The sequence below is a fragment of the Rhinolophus sinicus genome, linkage group LG06, assembly GCF_036562045.2.
Source record: "Rhinolophus sinicus isolate RSC01 linkage group LG06, ASM3656204v1, whole genome shotgun sequence".
Taxonomy (NCBI): Eukaryota; Metazoa; Chordata; class Mammalia; order Chiroptera; family Rhinolophidae; genus Rhinolophus; species Rhinolophus sinicus.
This window is the reverse complement of record NC_133756.1, coordinates 138,118,243-138,133,169: the sequence shown is the minus strand read 5'-3', so window position 1 is coordinate 138,133,169 and position 14,927 is coordinate 138,118,243. Positions and strand designations below refer to the sequence as shown.

General features: G+C 36.2%; 1 protein-coding gene across 2 annotated transcripts in view; it reads right to left on the bottom strand.

The window, feature by feature from the left end:
• The window catches only part of ANO3 (anoctamin 3), a 331,459-nt gene that overhangs the window by 224,974 nt on the left and 91,558 nt on the right, over positions 1–14,927 (bottom strand). The gene's annotated exons all lie outside the window — the stretch shown is intronic.

Sequence of the window (14,927 nt, the reverse complement as noted above, 5' to 3'; positions counted from 1 at the left end):
AGAATTTTCAAGATAACATAAACCAACATCTTATTTGAAAGTGAAAGGACCTGCTGCCCAAAGAGGTGAGGTACATTTCGAAAGTCCAAATCTCAGGAGCTAATAAAGGATTAGGAGTCAGCTCAATACATTTTCAGTACAGTCCCTTTTCCTCTTATCGCTCACTGCTGCCTCATTCAAACCTCATAAATTCCTCCTGGAAGATGTAACTTATTACTGAACAGACACACAACAAAAGAGTCTATTGTTGCCTGAGTTTTGAAGGTTTGTGAAATCAACTCAGAATCTGGAGAAGGATCCAAATAAAGGCAGATGAGAAAGAGAGAGGCAGAGATTCAAAATTTTCAGAACTCGAACAGGTTGAGCTGCTATAGGATGGTCTCTGATGTTCCCTGTGGTGCATGATACAAAGTCAGCAAAGGGAATACAGCTTTGAACAAGCAGATGTTCCAGTTTTATGTGGCTGCATAACAAATCACGCTGAAAGTAAAGGCTGCAAACTACACTTTATTACTCTCTCTCATGGCACTGTATAGGTTGACTAGGCTCAGCCTGGTGGTTCTGACTCAGAGTCTCTCTTGAGTTTTCAGTGACTGGGACTGAAGTCATCTGAAGCAAGAAGAGAGAAACTGGATGCTACTCTCAATGGGAAGTATAGCAAAGAATGTGTAACTTTCTTTAATGAAGGATAATGGTGCTTCCAGAAGGAAAATGTTGAGCAATCAGTAAGAGCTCAATATGCAGGCACTGAATAAATACTTGGTTATGAAGAACGATCTCCATGTAAGGTTATCTCCTACTGAAGATACAGAACGAACACCAGAGACCATATCCACAAAGATGCATTTTAGAGATATTTTATAGAAGAGAGCACTGAAACCCTGAGCAATAAATGATTTGTCTGAAGGTGTTTTTGTTATGTTTTGTTCATTGCAGTTAAAATTCTAATGCAGCTCAATTCATAAGATCATTCTGATACAACCAACTCATCGGATTCTAATACAACCTAATCCTCCTAGGTGGGGATTAAGTTACATCATGGATTTTAGTAGTTGTTCATAGCAGGAAATTAATGCCTGATAAATATGAGATACTATTACTATAATTATGACCTTTGAGGATCTGATTTTCTTTTTAAAACCTTTTTGAATCACTGGGATTCGAGTCAGAAATATTTTCGAAACATGAGCACTAATTCAGTTTATGATCAGAAGGAACAGTTGAAAGAATTCAAAACCTCTGAATCTACACTTCCAGGCACAGGTATCATCTTCAATTTTCTAAAACCTCTTCTTTCTGCTGATGTCTGATATTTTTTCTGTGGATGTCTGATTGTCTTCAACCAACTCCCTAACCCACCACCCAGCAGGAGGCAAGGATGTGAATGCTGGAGCTAGAAATGAGTTAAAAATTTGAACCTCATTAGAAATTAATCCCCCCCAAAATAGTATTATAACACCATTGCACCTTAACCTCTGCAGTGCAGCTATGATTACATTATCTTCTCATAAATTTGATTACTTTTAATTAGAAACATTTTAGGCAGGACTGACAGATTGACTAGCAGGGGATTCGAAGAACATGTTTGCTTGTTTTAGGGAAGGTTGCTGGAGGAACAGCTTTGTGAGGGGCCTAGGAAATTTCAAGCACCATCTGCTTTACAGGAAAGGCAATGCAAAGAGAAGGGAGAGAGAGAGAGAGAGAGAGAGAGAGAGAGAGAGAGAGAGAGAGAGAGAGAGAAGGGGGAGACAGTGTGTATGTTTTGGAAGTGGGGAATTCAGAAAGAGGGGTTTGAGCAAAGATCTTTGTAATGTAGGGACTCAGTTCCAGCTCCCTGCACAAAAACACAGGATATGGTGAGGTCAAAAAGGAACAACAATGGAGCCATAGATAGGAGAGTCATACCACTATATTCTCGATGGCGGCTGGTCGAGACAAAAAAGCAAACATCCGCCAGTACCCTAATGAGGGGTCTTCCTGCACCCCAGTCTCGCTGGCAGCTGGGCAGAACACAGGAAGTGGGATCCACACGATCAGCAATCTGCCATCCGCTTGCTAACTGCACTTGCTAGCCACAATTCACAGTCCGCTTCTCTGCCAACCAATCCCCTAGCGTAGCCACAGCAGTTATATTAGTGGCTAATGACTAACTGGTTACAGCTGATGGCCATCTACTACCCGAGCCACTACCTTTCTACATGAGGTTGAGAGCATAGAAACTGTTTTCCTGGCTCTGTCCCCACACTCCACCCCTCCAGGGTCTTGCCTCACAATCTACGCAACAAGCATCTTCCATGAGGGGCCCTATGTGAGGAACCCAGCTCACAAGAAAAAATTTCAGTCCAGTTCAAGTAATGTCCCAGGGGGTATCCCTCAATGTCCACCTACTTTCTGGGCATAGCCAGGGTTTTTCAGGGTACCATCAGTCTGTCTGGGCACAGTCACACTTCCTAGGAACAGCTAGGATCTCTCAGGGTACCATGCTGGAACAATAGTGACTCACAGCCAAGGTACTTACATATTCTCATCAGTGGCAGGTGGAGACACAGAAAGCAACCATCCGCCAGTACCCCAGCAAGGGGTCTTCCTGCACCATAGTCCTGTTGGCAGCCAGGCGAGACACAGGAAGTAGGATCCACAGGATCAGCAATCTGCTATCCACTTGCTAACCTCACTTGCTAGCTGCAATCCGCTGTGTGCTTCTCTGCCAACCAACCAACCAACCCCCTAGTGTAGCTACGGCAGTTATATTAGTGACCAATGACTAACTGGTTGCAGCTGATGGCCATCTAGTTACAGCTGATGGCCATCTACTACCTGAGCCAGCACCTTTCCACCTGTGGTTGAGAACCTGGAAACTGCTCTCCTGGCTCTGTCCCCACAACCTTCTTGAAAAATAAATCTTCCTCTGATCTGATAAAAAGGAAATATTTTGATACTGACAGCTCCACTATAGGAAGTTTAGGAACAAATATTAGTTTCATTAAGGAAGGCTAAATTGATTGTTGTTTTTTTTTTTTCTTTTCTGCTTTTGGTTTCAAACATCTTCAAATTTTAATAATGAGAAAATATTTATTTTATAAAATTTTCAATGAGGGAGCATGATTAATATATATAGTATGATCTTGACTATGTTTTTCAAAAAAAAAAAAAAAAAAAAAGTCTGGAAAGAAATATCAAAATGTCCAGAATAATTATTTTTGTAAGTTAGGATTGAGGTTAATTTTTTTGTATACCTCCATATTTTTCTGTCATTTTCATACTTTCTAATATATATATATATATATATATATATATATATATATATATATATAATATTTATTATATATATATGGCTTTAAACTCCCTCCATATGTATCTTTGTACAGTTGCATTTTTTTCTTTTTCAGTTTTGAACTCTGGCTTTTTTTTCTCGTTGCGATTTCTGCTGCATTCGCCCTCCCATAGCTCACCACCTGTCTCCTGTCCTCCTAAGTAATTAATTTATCAGGCCCTGTGCTAACTTTTGCTTCCTGAAGAAGTAAGGACTCTATTCTTTACATCACTGGGAGGCTTTTTGTTGCTTTGATGTGTGAAAAAGGTGAAGCAGAATATAGTCAATAGAAGTGTGATAACTTTGCATGGTGACATTATTATTAGACTTAGTGTGGTGATCGCATTGTAAGGTATACAAATGTCAAATAACTATATTGTACACCTAAAACTAATGTAATATTGTATACCAACTGTACTTAAATAAATAAATTTATATATAATTTTTAAAATGATTTCTGATATATGAACCTCAGCTTAGGCAATTGTGAGCTTCCCTACATTGTGCTCTGTCATAGGTGCTACAGGAGTTCTGTCACAGCCTCTTTACATCTTGTATCTTTGACTTAATAGAAATTGAAATTGGCAGGTCTGCTTCTCTTTGCCTAAATGGAGACAGAAATAGAAATAGAAAATCTCTTTGCAGTTATTTCCTTTCTAGAACCAAGTTACATAAGGTATTAATGGGCAAAGTGAAATAGCCAAATCATGTTGGTAATGGATTTATCTGCAAAGAGGAGGGAAGACAGAGAGGGAGAGGGAGAGGGAGAGGGAGAGAGAGGGAGGGAGGGAGAGGGAGAGGGAGAGAGAGGGAGAGAGAGAGAGAGAGAGAGAGAGAGAGAGAGAGAGAGAGAGAGAGAGAGAGAGAGAGAGAGATATCTTCTTGGAGACATTATCAGAGGGAGACTATGGTCTTCCTGAGAGAAGAATGACTGTAGAGTATGTATCTTAGTCATGCGGAGTCTCACCTCTCTCTCCCCTCACAAGAATGCAGGATATGGTGAGGCCAAAAAGGAACACCAACAGAGCCATAGATAGGGGAGTCATACCACTGTAATCTTGATGGCGGCTGGTCGAGACACAAAAGCAAACATCCTCCAGTACCCCAACGAGAGGTCTTCCTGCACTCCAGTCACGTTGGTGGCCAGCCCAGACACAGGAAGTAGGATCAACACAATGTAATCCTCAATGTAATCCGCTTGCTAACCGCACGTGCTAGCCTCAATATGTGTTTGCTAGTGTAGCCATGAGTTATATTAGTGGCTAATGGCTAACTGGTTACGGCTGATGGCCAACGAGTTACAGCTACTACCCAAGCCAGGACCTTTCCACATGAGGTCGAGAGCCTAGAAACTGCTCGCTGGGGCTCTGTCCCTACAATCGTTTTTTTCAAAAAACATTACAGTTCCTGCCACAGAAGCTTAATAAATGCTTACTAATAAATAAGTAAAGAAAGCAATGAATTTAAAATTTGTAAATGATTGTGTAGTGCCCTGAGCGATTGTCTTCTTTCTTATGTAAAGCAAGGAAAATATATTACAATATTTCATATTTTAAAATTTTATTTATATTTATATATTTAGATTAATATATTAAGTACTTTCTGGGTTCTAGTTGCTATCCATACTATATTATAGACACAAACAAGTTTTTCAAAAAAACATGTGATAAATGCGAGGGTGGAGTACAATTTAACAATTGCTTCCCCAAAAGCCTGTGGTTCCTGGCCATATGTGACAGCACAACAACAAAATTAAGCAGATTAGTCCTGCTGATATCCAGAGTGTATGTTCACAGAAGCCTTCTGAAATGACATTCCTGATGGATATAAGAATAAGAGAAAGCAATGCAGGAAAATTAGCAACCTCTACCTTCTTTGAATCCAGCTTGATGTGGTCTTACCATAGGGTATTTTGAAGAGACAGGAAGACACAATGCTGGCTTAAGAAGACAGCTTCAAGAGAAGGCAGATGACCCTTTTATAGCAGAGTGATAGTCCATTGTATAAAAGTACCAAAATTTCTTATCACTTGCAGCGACATAGATGGACCTAGAGAATATTATGCTAAGTGAAATAAGTCAGACTGAGAAAGACAAATACTATCTGATCTCACTTATATGTGGAATCCAAAGAACACATTAGCAAACAAAACAGAAATAGACTCATAGACACAGAGAACAAACTGATGGTTGCTAGATGGGAGGCGGTTGCGGGATGAGGGAAAAGGTGAAGGGATTAGAAAGTACAAATTGGTAGTCACAAAATAGTCAGTGATCTGAAATACAGTGTAGGGAAAATAATCAATCATGATTATGTAGGGTGCCAGATGGGCACTGGACTTAGCAGCGGGATCACTTCATAGATTGTACAGATGCGTGGCCACTGTGCTGTACGCCTGAAGCTGAAGTAGAATAATGCTGAATATCAACTATAATTAAATATATATGTACATATGTATATACAGAGGGTGCCAAAAATGTATACACATTTTAAGAAAGGAAAAAAAATCAAAATTGTAATACTCAATATATACCGATAACAAAAGATGAATACAAGTCACATCTGACTTCTGCAATTACAAGAGGTGCTCAAAGTAGTTACCATCAGCGTCCAGACACTTCTGATTATGGCAAACTCCTGCTTGAGCAACACTGACCAAAATGTTTTGTATACACTTGTATACATTTTTTTTGACCCTCCGGTATATTTACTTGGGATGTAAAGTACAGCATAGGGAATATAGTCAATGGTAGTGTAACAGCTAAGTACAATGTCACAGGGGTGGTCGACTTGGGGGTATCACTTTGTAAGGGGTGTAAATGTCCAATCATTATGTTGTTTTGTACACATGAAACTAATATAAAAAAGTAAAATTAAAAAAAAAAGGAGAAAAAAACAGTATGTGTTAGCTAAGTCCACCCACATTTTAACAGGAAAAAAAAAAACATGGAAAAAACAATGTCAGTTATAAAAATCCACCAATTAGGCTATCCTTACAGCTCACTTAGTAATCCATCCCCTGAGTAAAGGAGTCTACGAGGTCAATTAAATTCATGAACTCATCCTAGAAAAAGTGCTACATACCTCATTGCTGAATATCACTATGGTCACCTTCGAAGTACTCCCCTTGGTAAGCTATGCACTTACGCCAGCGTCTAGTCCACCCTTCAAAGCAATTTGGGAACTCTTTTTTGGAATGGCCATCAGAGATGTCATAGTATTATCCTTGATGTCCCGAATAGCATCAGAATGTCTTCCTTTCACTATTTAATTTATCTTCAGGTAAAGAAAGAAGTTATTGGGGGCCAGATCAGGTGAGTAGGGAGGGTGCTCCAATACAGTTGTTTGTTTCCTGGCTGAAAACTCCTTCACACACAGTGTCATATAATTGGTGTATAGTAGTGATGCGAGAGCCATGAATTGTTGGTGAAAAGTTCAGGTCATCTAACTTTTCCATGCAGCACTTTCAGCACTTCCAAATAGTAAATTTGGTTAACTGTTTGTCCAGTTGGTACAAATTCATAATGAATAATCCGTCTGGTATCAAAAAAGTTCAGCAACATCACTGCAACAAGTTTGTGAACTTAATTAGCAGACCTCGTATGCTGGGAAGAGGGAGGTTTTTACCTAGGTACATGTTTGCCTTAAATAAAAAAGGGTGCTTTAGTAAGAGGGACAGAATAGATGCTGAATGACAGTGTATGACATTGATCAAAATTAAAAGAGAAAATCAGCCTTTTTCATTCATAAAAATAAATAAAGTTTTGAGAGAGAGAGAGAGAGAGGAGGCAGATGTGTGGGACAGAGTAGGTGATGATGGATTAAATCACATTTTGTATCTTATGGCCCTGCTGAAAACTTGTATTACTTCTTTAAGTTCCCTGTTGACTGAAGTCCATCTTTACTGTTCTACCATTCAGGGAGCTCCATGATCTGCACTCAGTACTTTCCAATCTTGTTTCTAAGACTCTTTTGTAAACTCTTCTGATTCTACAATGGTTTTCTTCCTCATAGGGTGCTCTGCTTTTGTCGTTCTGCTGTGTTCTCCACTTGGAATCCTCATCCTAAAACTCCCATCCTATTCATAAGTTTTCTCAAGTCTAACCCATCCTCAAGGCCCCAGAGCAATGCCATTTCCTAGATGAAGGCTTCCTTTATCCACACCCACCTACTATAAAGCCAGTTAGACGTGGATTTAACTTACTCTAATGACTATAGAATATGAATAACCTCATTCCATGGCATTTTTACTATGTTTCTACCATGTGTTATACATATAAGCATTTGAAAGTAGGATCATACTTTTCTCCTAGTTCAGAAGAAATACTTTAAGGAAGACTTTGTATTGACTCATTTTTCTATTTCTCACAGCTCCTAAAAGATCATTTGACACATAAAAGCTAATCAAATACACATTTGCTGAATAAACGGTCATCCACCATCCTCAGCTATGTTTTTATATTTGTCAAAGTAGTCTAATAATAAGACAGTCAAATAAAGTCCCGTATAATAATTGCCTTTCAAGATTTGTGTGCAAGACTATAGTTTTCATTGCTTTGTGATTTACTTCTTCCAGGCAGATGATTTCATAAAGACTGTTCTTGCCTTTTTTTTGGTTTTGTTTTAAATTTAAGAATATAATAATCATTGATTTATTTTCCATGTCAACTCAGTTGAGAGTGGGGGAAGTAAGCACTTCAACTGTTCATATCAACCCTGGTCATATCAACCACTATACCACATTTGGGTGAATTGGCACACTTTTGAGCAAAGATGATACTCAGTTGGAGTTCTGGGTGTGGTGGTACTAGTTTTTCATGGCTAATATCTGTTCTGATAGCTTGATGCTGTATTGGCTGTTTGGATGTTTGCTAGCAGGAAGGTGGGAATGAAGGTAGTTTTTATAATTACCTATTTACTTTTCGGAGATAATACATGCTTGATCCCTGAGTAGCTGGAGTGATTGGTTATGAACACACTGTGTTCTCTATTTGAACATAACCAGTTCAGCTGGAACAAGGGATGTGTCTGGAGATTAACAATGTAATACTAAGCAATCCTTTAAAAAGACAGTGTGTATAGATATTTATTTACTGCAATAAAGGCTCTGTATACATTGTTTATTAATAAAAGCAGGCTGGAAAGTTGATTGCAGTGCAAGATCAATTTTTTTGCAAAATATACATATGCATAGATATATCTATAATGATACAACTCAAAATATAGCTAAATCTGCTTGGAGGAGATATGAGTGAATTGATTTTTTTTTTTCACTTTGCTTACCAATATTTTAACCTTAATCTCCGTTCATTCCTAGAGGGACCTTATGTTCTGGGTTGCCTTTTGTCACAGTGTAATTAATAGCCTCAGATTTTTAAAAGTGTCCTTGTTTGGACACTTTATCCATCAAATATGTATTACTTATGTCAGCAGAATAAATATAAAAAAGAAATACAAAATGATAACAAATATTTAAAAATAATTAGGATACAAAACATCATCATGCCATCTTAATCCAATAAGAGCTCAGCTTTGAAATTGAAAAAAAAAAAAAAAAAAGTTGTCACTTAGCCATGGAGGCCACCATTTTAACCTAGCAGAGAAATATGGAAGGAGGGTATTGTCTGGGGAGTGTACAGCCTACACACTTACCCTGGTGTATAAACCGGCATGTTGTCAAACAGTGTGAAAGTAACTTTGCCTTCCTGGCCCAAGGTGTCTCATCTCTAATAAGACTCATGGATTAGATACCTCTTATATTCTAAGATTCTTGTCTGCTGGAAGAGAACTTCATGTGTTCTGAGTTTATTGCTGGTTTGACCAGGGTTATTCTTCTTTGTCCTCTGAAAGGAAATAGTGGAAATAGTACAGAAAATCCTCTTGATTAAATTTTACAAAGAGAAGCTTTGTGGGAATCTGACCTTGAGTGAAGTCTAAAATTAAACACTGTACTGTTCTCAAGAGAAAAAAAACAGTTTGCCCAAACAAAGTTATAACATGAAAATATTGAATTAATTATTTAACTAATGAGCCATCACTAAATTTATTTAAAAATCAATATTGGCAACTTGAAACCATTTATCTATCAATAACCAACATGTCAGTTAGAGCCTTTGCATTCATGAAAGTAAATCTAAAGAATCTGTTAGCATCACTGAATAATTGATGACATCGTGTCACCTTGAAAAACATTCAGCAATTATACTTTAAATCATATAAAGTACTTCCTTCTTCCTATAATTTCTACAAGTGATAGGAAAAAGCTATGTATTTTCTTTTCAGTACATTAACAAATATATACTTGGGAATCTATGTGCCAAATTCAACCAGGATATATATTTTTAGTTTTTGCAAGCTTTATACCAGAAGAAACAGTGCATCTTTTTAATTACTTAAGAGTACATAGAAAATGGTTATACAAGCCCAGTTCTAAGTGTTCCAAGTTTGTGGTGTTCTATTGTAAAACAATGGTTGAACATTTGGTAAAACAAAATTATACCATTACATTTTATACAATAAAAACAGGGATTTGCATATGGTTCCTTTCAGAAAATTTTGCCTGTTAACTTTAGTGACTACATTTTCCAATCCCCAAATTAGATTTTGTCACTTAGGAATCAGTAAAATATTGGCTAAGGAAAAGAGAAGAGAGAGTGACATCAGATTTCTAAAATCTGCAATGCTGGAAGCTAGAATAGCTTCTTTAGATTGATGATAAAAATGACTTCATCCTAGAATCACATACTTAGACCACATATAATTTATTCTTAAGTACAGGAAGACATGTGGATTTTCAATAATTTGAGGAATGTATAATTTACATAATTTGTTTGAATAAACACTTAAGGAAAGACTACTGAATAAGAAAAAATGAATCAGAAGAGAGACCATAAGGTAAAATAAAAAGAGCAAAATATAGTAGTATCAAATGTTTATCTATTTATCTAATTAAATTCAAGTATAATAACACTAATAATAATACACTTTCCAGGGACACTTATAAGAGCTATAAAAAGATATTAAAGAGGAAGGAAATAATATAAAACAAATTCTTATTAGTTATCGATTCTCTCAACAAATCCAGGTAGTTGGGAGTGGGGAAGTAAAAGTGTTACAGGAGTATAATGAGGGATGCGAGAATGAGAAAGGAAAACTGGAAAGTAAAAATAATCTTAAGACCTTTTATTGGCTAGGTGATCAAACAAGAGGCAAATAGAAGCATGTACATTAACAAACAAAATAACTTGTTTTAAAGCATCTGATTATGAGAACAAGAAATATGAATGTAATATTTAATGAATGGGAAAAAAAAAACCCTGAAATTTGTCCAAGGAGAAAATAAATGAAATATATTGCACTTGGATCAAACAAGGAAAAAATAAGGAAAATGTATACTCAATGGACATAAATAACAAATTCAAAGCAAAATGGAATGAGTAAATCAAAAATACCAGCCAATATTTCAAATATACACAGACTGATTTTTCCACTAAAAGACAGAGACATATTTGATTAAAATCAAGTTATGTACTTTGTAATAAATACAAATACTTAAGTCAAAGTAATAAAGTGATTATCAAACTGATTCCAGGTAAAAGCAAATTCAAAAGTAAGCAAGTCTAACAATATTAATCAGTCAAGATGGAGTTTCATATTAGGAGGAAGAAAATATTAAAGAGACATATTACATAAAAATAAAGCTATAATTTATAAAAGTCATATATTTTATGTTTCAAACCATATGGCTTCAAACACAAAAGCAAAACTATTAGACAATGAAAAAATAATTGGTTTGATGGTTGCCAGAGGGTAAGGGGGGTGGGGGGTGGGAGATGAGGGTAAGGGGGATCGAATATATGGTGATGGAAGGAGAACTGACTCTGGGTGATGAACACACAATGGGATTTATAGATGATGTAATACAGAATTGTACACCTGAAATCTATGTAATTTTACTAACAATTGTCACCCCAATAAATTTAATAAAATTAAATTTAAAAAAAGAAATTGAGGAAGACACAAAGAAATGGAAAGATATTCCACGTTCATGGATTGGAAGAATCAGCATAGTTAAAATGGCCATATTACTCAAAGAAATATATAGGTTTAATACAATGCCAATCAAAATCCCAATGACATTTTCAAAAGAAATAGAGCAAAAAATCACCAGATTTGTATGGAATCACAAAAGATCCTGAATAGGCAAAACAATCCTAAGAAAAAAGAACAAGGCTGGAGGTATCATACACCCTGACTTCAATTTATACTACAAAGCAATAATAATCAAAACAGCATGGTACTGGTAGAAACACAGACACACAGACCAATGGAATAGAATTGAGAGCCCAGAAATAAACACACATATATATGGGAAGATAATTTTTGACAAAGGAGCCAAAAACCTGCAGTGAAGAAAAGAAAGCCTCTTCAAAAAATGGTGCTGGGAAAATTGGGAAGCCACATGCAAAAGAAAGAAACTATACTGCTATTTGTAAACATATACCAAAATTAATTCAAAATGGATCAAAGATATAAACATAAGACCTGAGACAATAAATTGCATGGAGGAAAGCATAGGTACTAAACTTACGGACCTTGGGTTCAGAGAGGTTTTTATGGATTTGACCTCAAAGGAAAGGGAAGTAAAAGCAAAAATAAATGATTGAGACTAAATCAAACTAATAAGCTTCTACACAGCAAAATAAACCATCAAGAAAATGAAGAGGCAACCAACCGAATGGGAGAAGGTTTTTGCAAACAACACCTCCGATAAGAGGCTAATATCCAAAACAAGAATAACTCATTCAACTCAACCACAAAAATACAGATACAGCGGCAATAGCCTTTCCATACGCTGCTCTACCAGCCTTACATCATGGTCCCAAAAATTCCTTAATAAGCTCTGAATTGTCGGCCACACTAGTGTTTCAGAAGGGCTGGTTAGTGCCTTTTCTCTGATCCTCCAACATCCTCTCCTGGACCATTATTCTCCCCAAACTCCTAGAATTGAATAAGTTCTTATTCCTATAATAAATCTATATTCCTTAATGCTTTAAGTATTTCTCATTGTGCTGTCCTGATTGAACCCTGATTGATGAAAAGAACAAAAAGGAAAAAAAATAAAAAAGAAAAAACATCATAGAGCAGTTACAGACCACAATTATCTGATCCTAATTAAAACAAACAAACAAACATAAAAAAAACTAAAAAAAAAACCAAACAAACCATGAATAATTAAAAATGGGAAAAATATTTTCTTTGGTAGTTAGGGAAATATAAATTAAAATGATAAAGTATACATTTAAGCTCTTCAATTTAGAAAAAATGGAAAGGAGACACGATACTTATTTTTTACAGGGGATATTGGGAAAAGAATTCTTTCATACAGTGCTTTGGAACTATGAAGCATTTGAGGCTACTGTAATGGATAATCCATGTCCTAGAAGTCTATCCAAACAACACAGTGATAATAATGACCTAAGTGTAAGGGTGTTTATTGTTTCATTGGTCTTGGTATCAAAACACTGAAGACACAACTCATACCCAGCAATATGGTAAATTATGATTTATCCTACTATGAAGTCTGATAGTCTGAACAAGGAGAAAACATATAGAAAGCTATATACTAGGTTGTTCACATGGATGATTGGGTGGGTTAATATGGCTGAGTAAAAGAGGAAAGGAAGAGAAGGAAGCCAAAAAAAGGGAAAAAAGAAACTGACTATATATTCAATGGCAAGTTTATTACCACATTTGTGCATTTATATAAAGTTATGTAGATGTATGGGTAAAACAAAATTAAACATTAAAAAAACAAATCTCATAACCTGGCCTAAACTGATTTACCCACCAGATTTCTCTTGATTCCCCGGAACAAACTGTCACTTGGGTCAGAATATATTCCTTTATCCGCCTCACAAAAATAACCCAGAATACTTATCTTTGTTACTTTTTTCGGAATGTTCCCACCTGCTGTTCATCTTCCACATTCTCTGAGGCCCAGTTAATGTGCCATCTCTTCCCTGAATATACCAGCCCACACGAAGTCTCTTCTGAGCTTCTTCATCCTTACTAAATAATTCAGCACTTAATTACATAGAATCATGAGTTGATCTCTGATTATCTCTGACTATTAGTCCTATTCTGTTTTCTATTTTTCCTAACAGATGCATCGCCAAATTGTACCTTTAGTGTGGTGATCGTTATATAGCTGAATGCTTGGTCTCCGATTTCCAAACAGGGAGATAGCTAGGAAAGTATGCAGACTTCACTCAGATGATCTCAGTTAAAATTTGTACTCTGTTACTTCCTAAGGGATGTATTTGAATATGTTTTATTTCTCTGAGCCTTTATTCCAGTATCTGTAATATATAGGTCACTGATGTTTACTACAAAACTTTAAAACAGCCTGCATTGTGGAAAGTGTTCTGATTTTAGAGTAGGCTAACCTGGCCTTGAGTGTGGATGGACACTGCAACCGTTTGTCCCATATAGCATCTAGTGATTAGAACACTTCTAATTCTGATTTCCACAGTCAGTGTAAATCCTGTGCACCACTAGTTTTTATGATCAAGGCAGTATCTGTGAATAGGTAAGAACTCTGTCTCTTCAGGAGACAGACCTAGTATCAAGTGTTGGTTCAGACATAGCTGGACCACAGACAAGTGACATCGTATGTATAGTCCTCATTCACCTAATCTGTATACAATACTATCCTGACCTCACAGAGTTTCTGGGAGGAATCAACGAACCCACAAAAAGAGCTTAACACAACACTTGGTGCATAGAATAACTCAGTAAATACCAGTTCCTGCTAATATTCTTATTGTCATTAATGTTATCCAAGAGGCTGTTTTTATTCATGTGATTTTTTTCATTGATTTGCCATTTCTCCTTGTTAATTTCCATTCCATAATCCACATTTATTTGGGTAGGTACACATTTCTGATAATTTCTCTATATGCTACTTAATGTAAGAAAGCCATTTAGAGGCAACATGGTGAGTGCTACTACATAGTAAAGAAAGAATGTCATAGCAAACTTTATATCAGTCAAAAGCTAGCTTACTGGGTGCCAAGAGACATGGTGGATTTTACTAACATATGGTGAGAGACTGATTTTCAATTATAGTCTCAGAAACCTGACTTTGACAGAAGGAATCAGGGATTTTTTCAAAGGTGGATTCATGGTAACCAAGTTCACAGGATACATTAATGAAACCAATAAATACAGTGTTGATAAAACTGAATAACCCCATGTTGGATCCCTATGTTAAACCACTCACAAAAAAGAACTTAAATTGAACTAAAGAATTAAATGTAAGAACTGAAAATATAAAACTATTATAAAAAAACATAAAAAAAAACACAACTCCTTGACATTGGTCTTGACAATATATGACAAAAAACTAACCCATGCAAGCAACAAAAGCAAAAATAAGCAAGTGGACTTTTCATCAAACTTAAAGGCTTCTGTATGGCAAAGAAATCAGCAAGATAAAAAGGCAACCTACAGGGAGAAAATATTTCCAAACAATCTATCTGATAAGGGGTTAACATTTAAAATATATAAAGAACTCATACAACTCAATAGAAAAACAAACATTGCAGTCAAA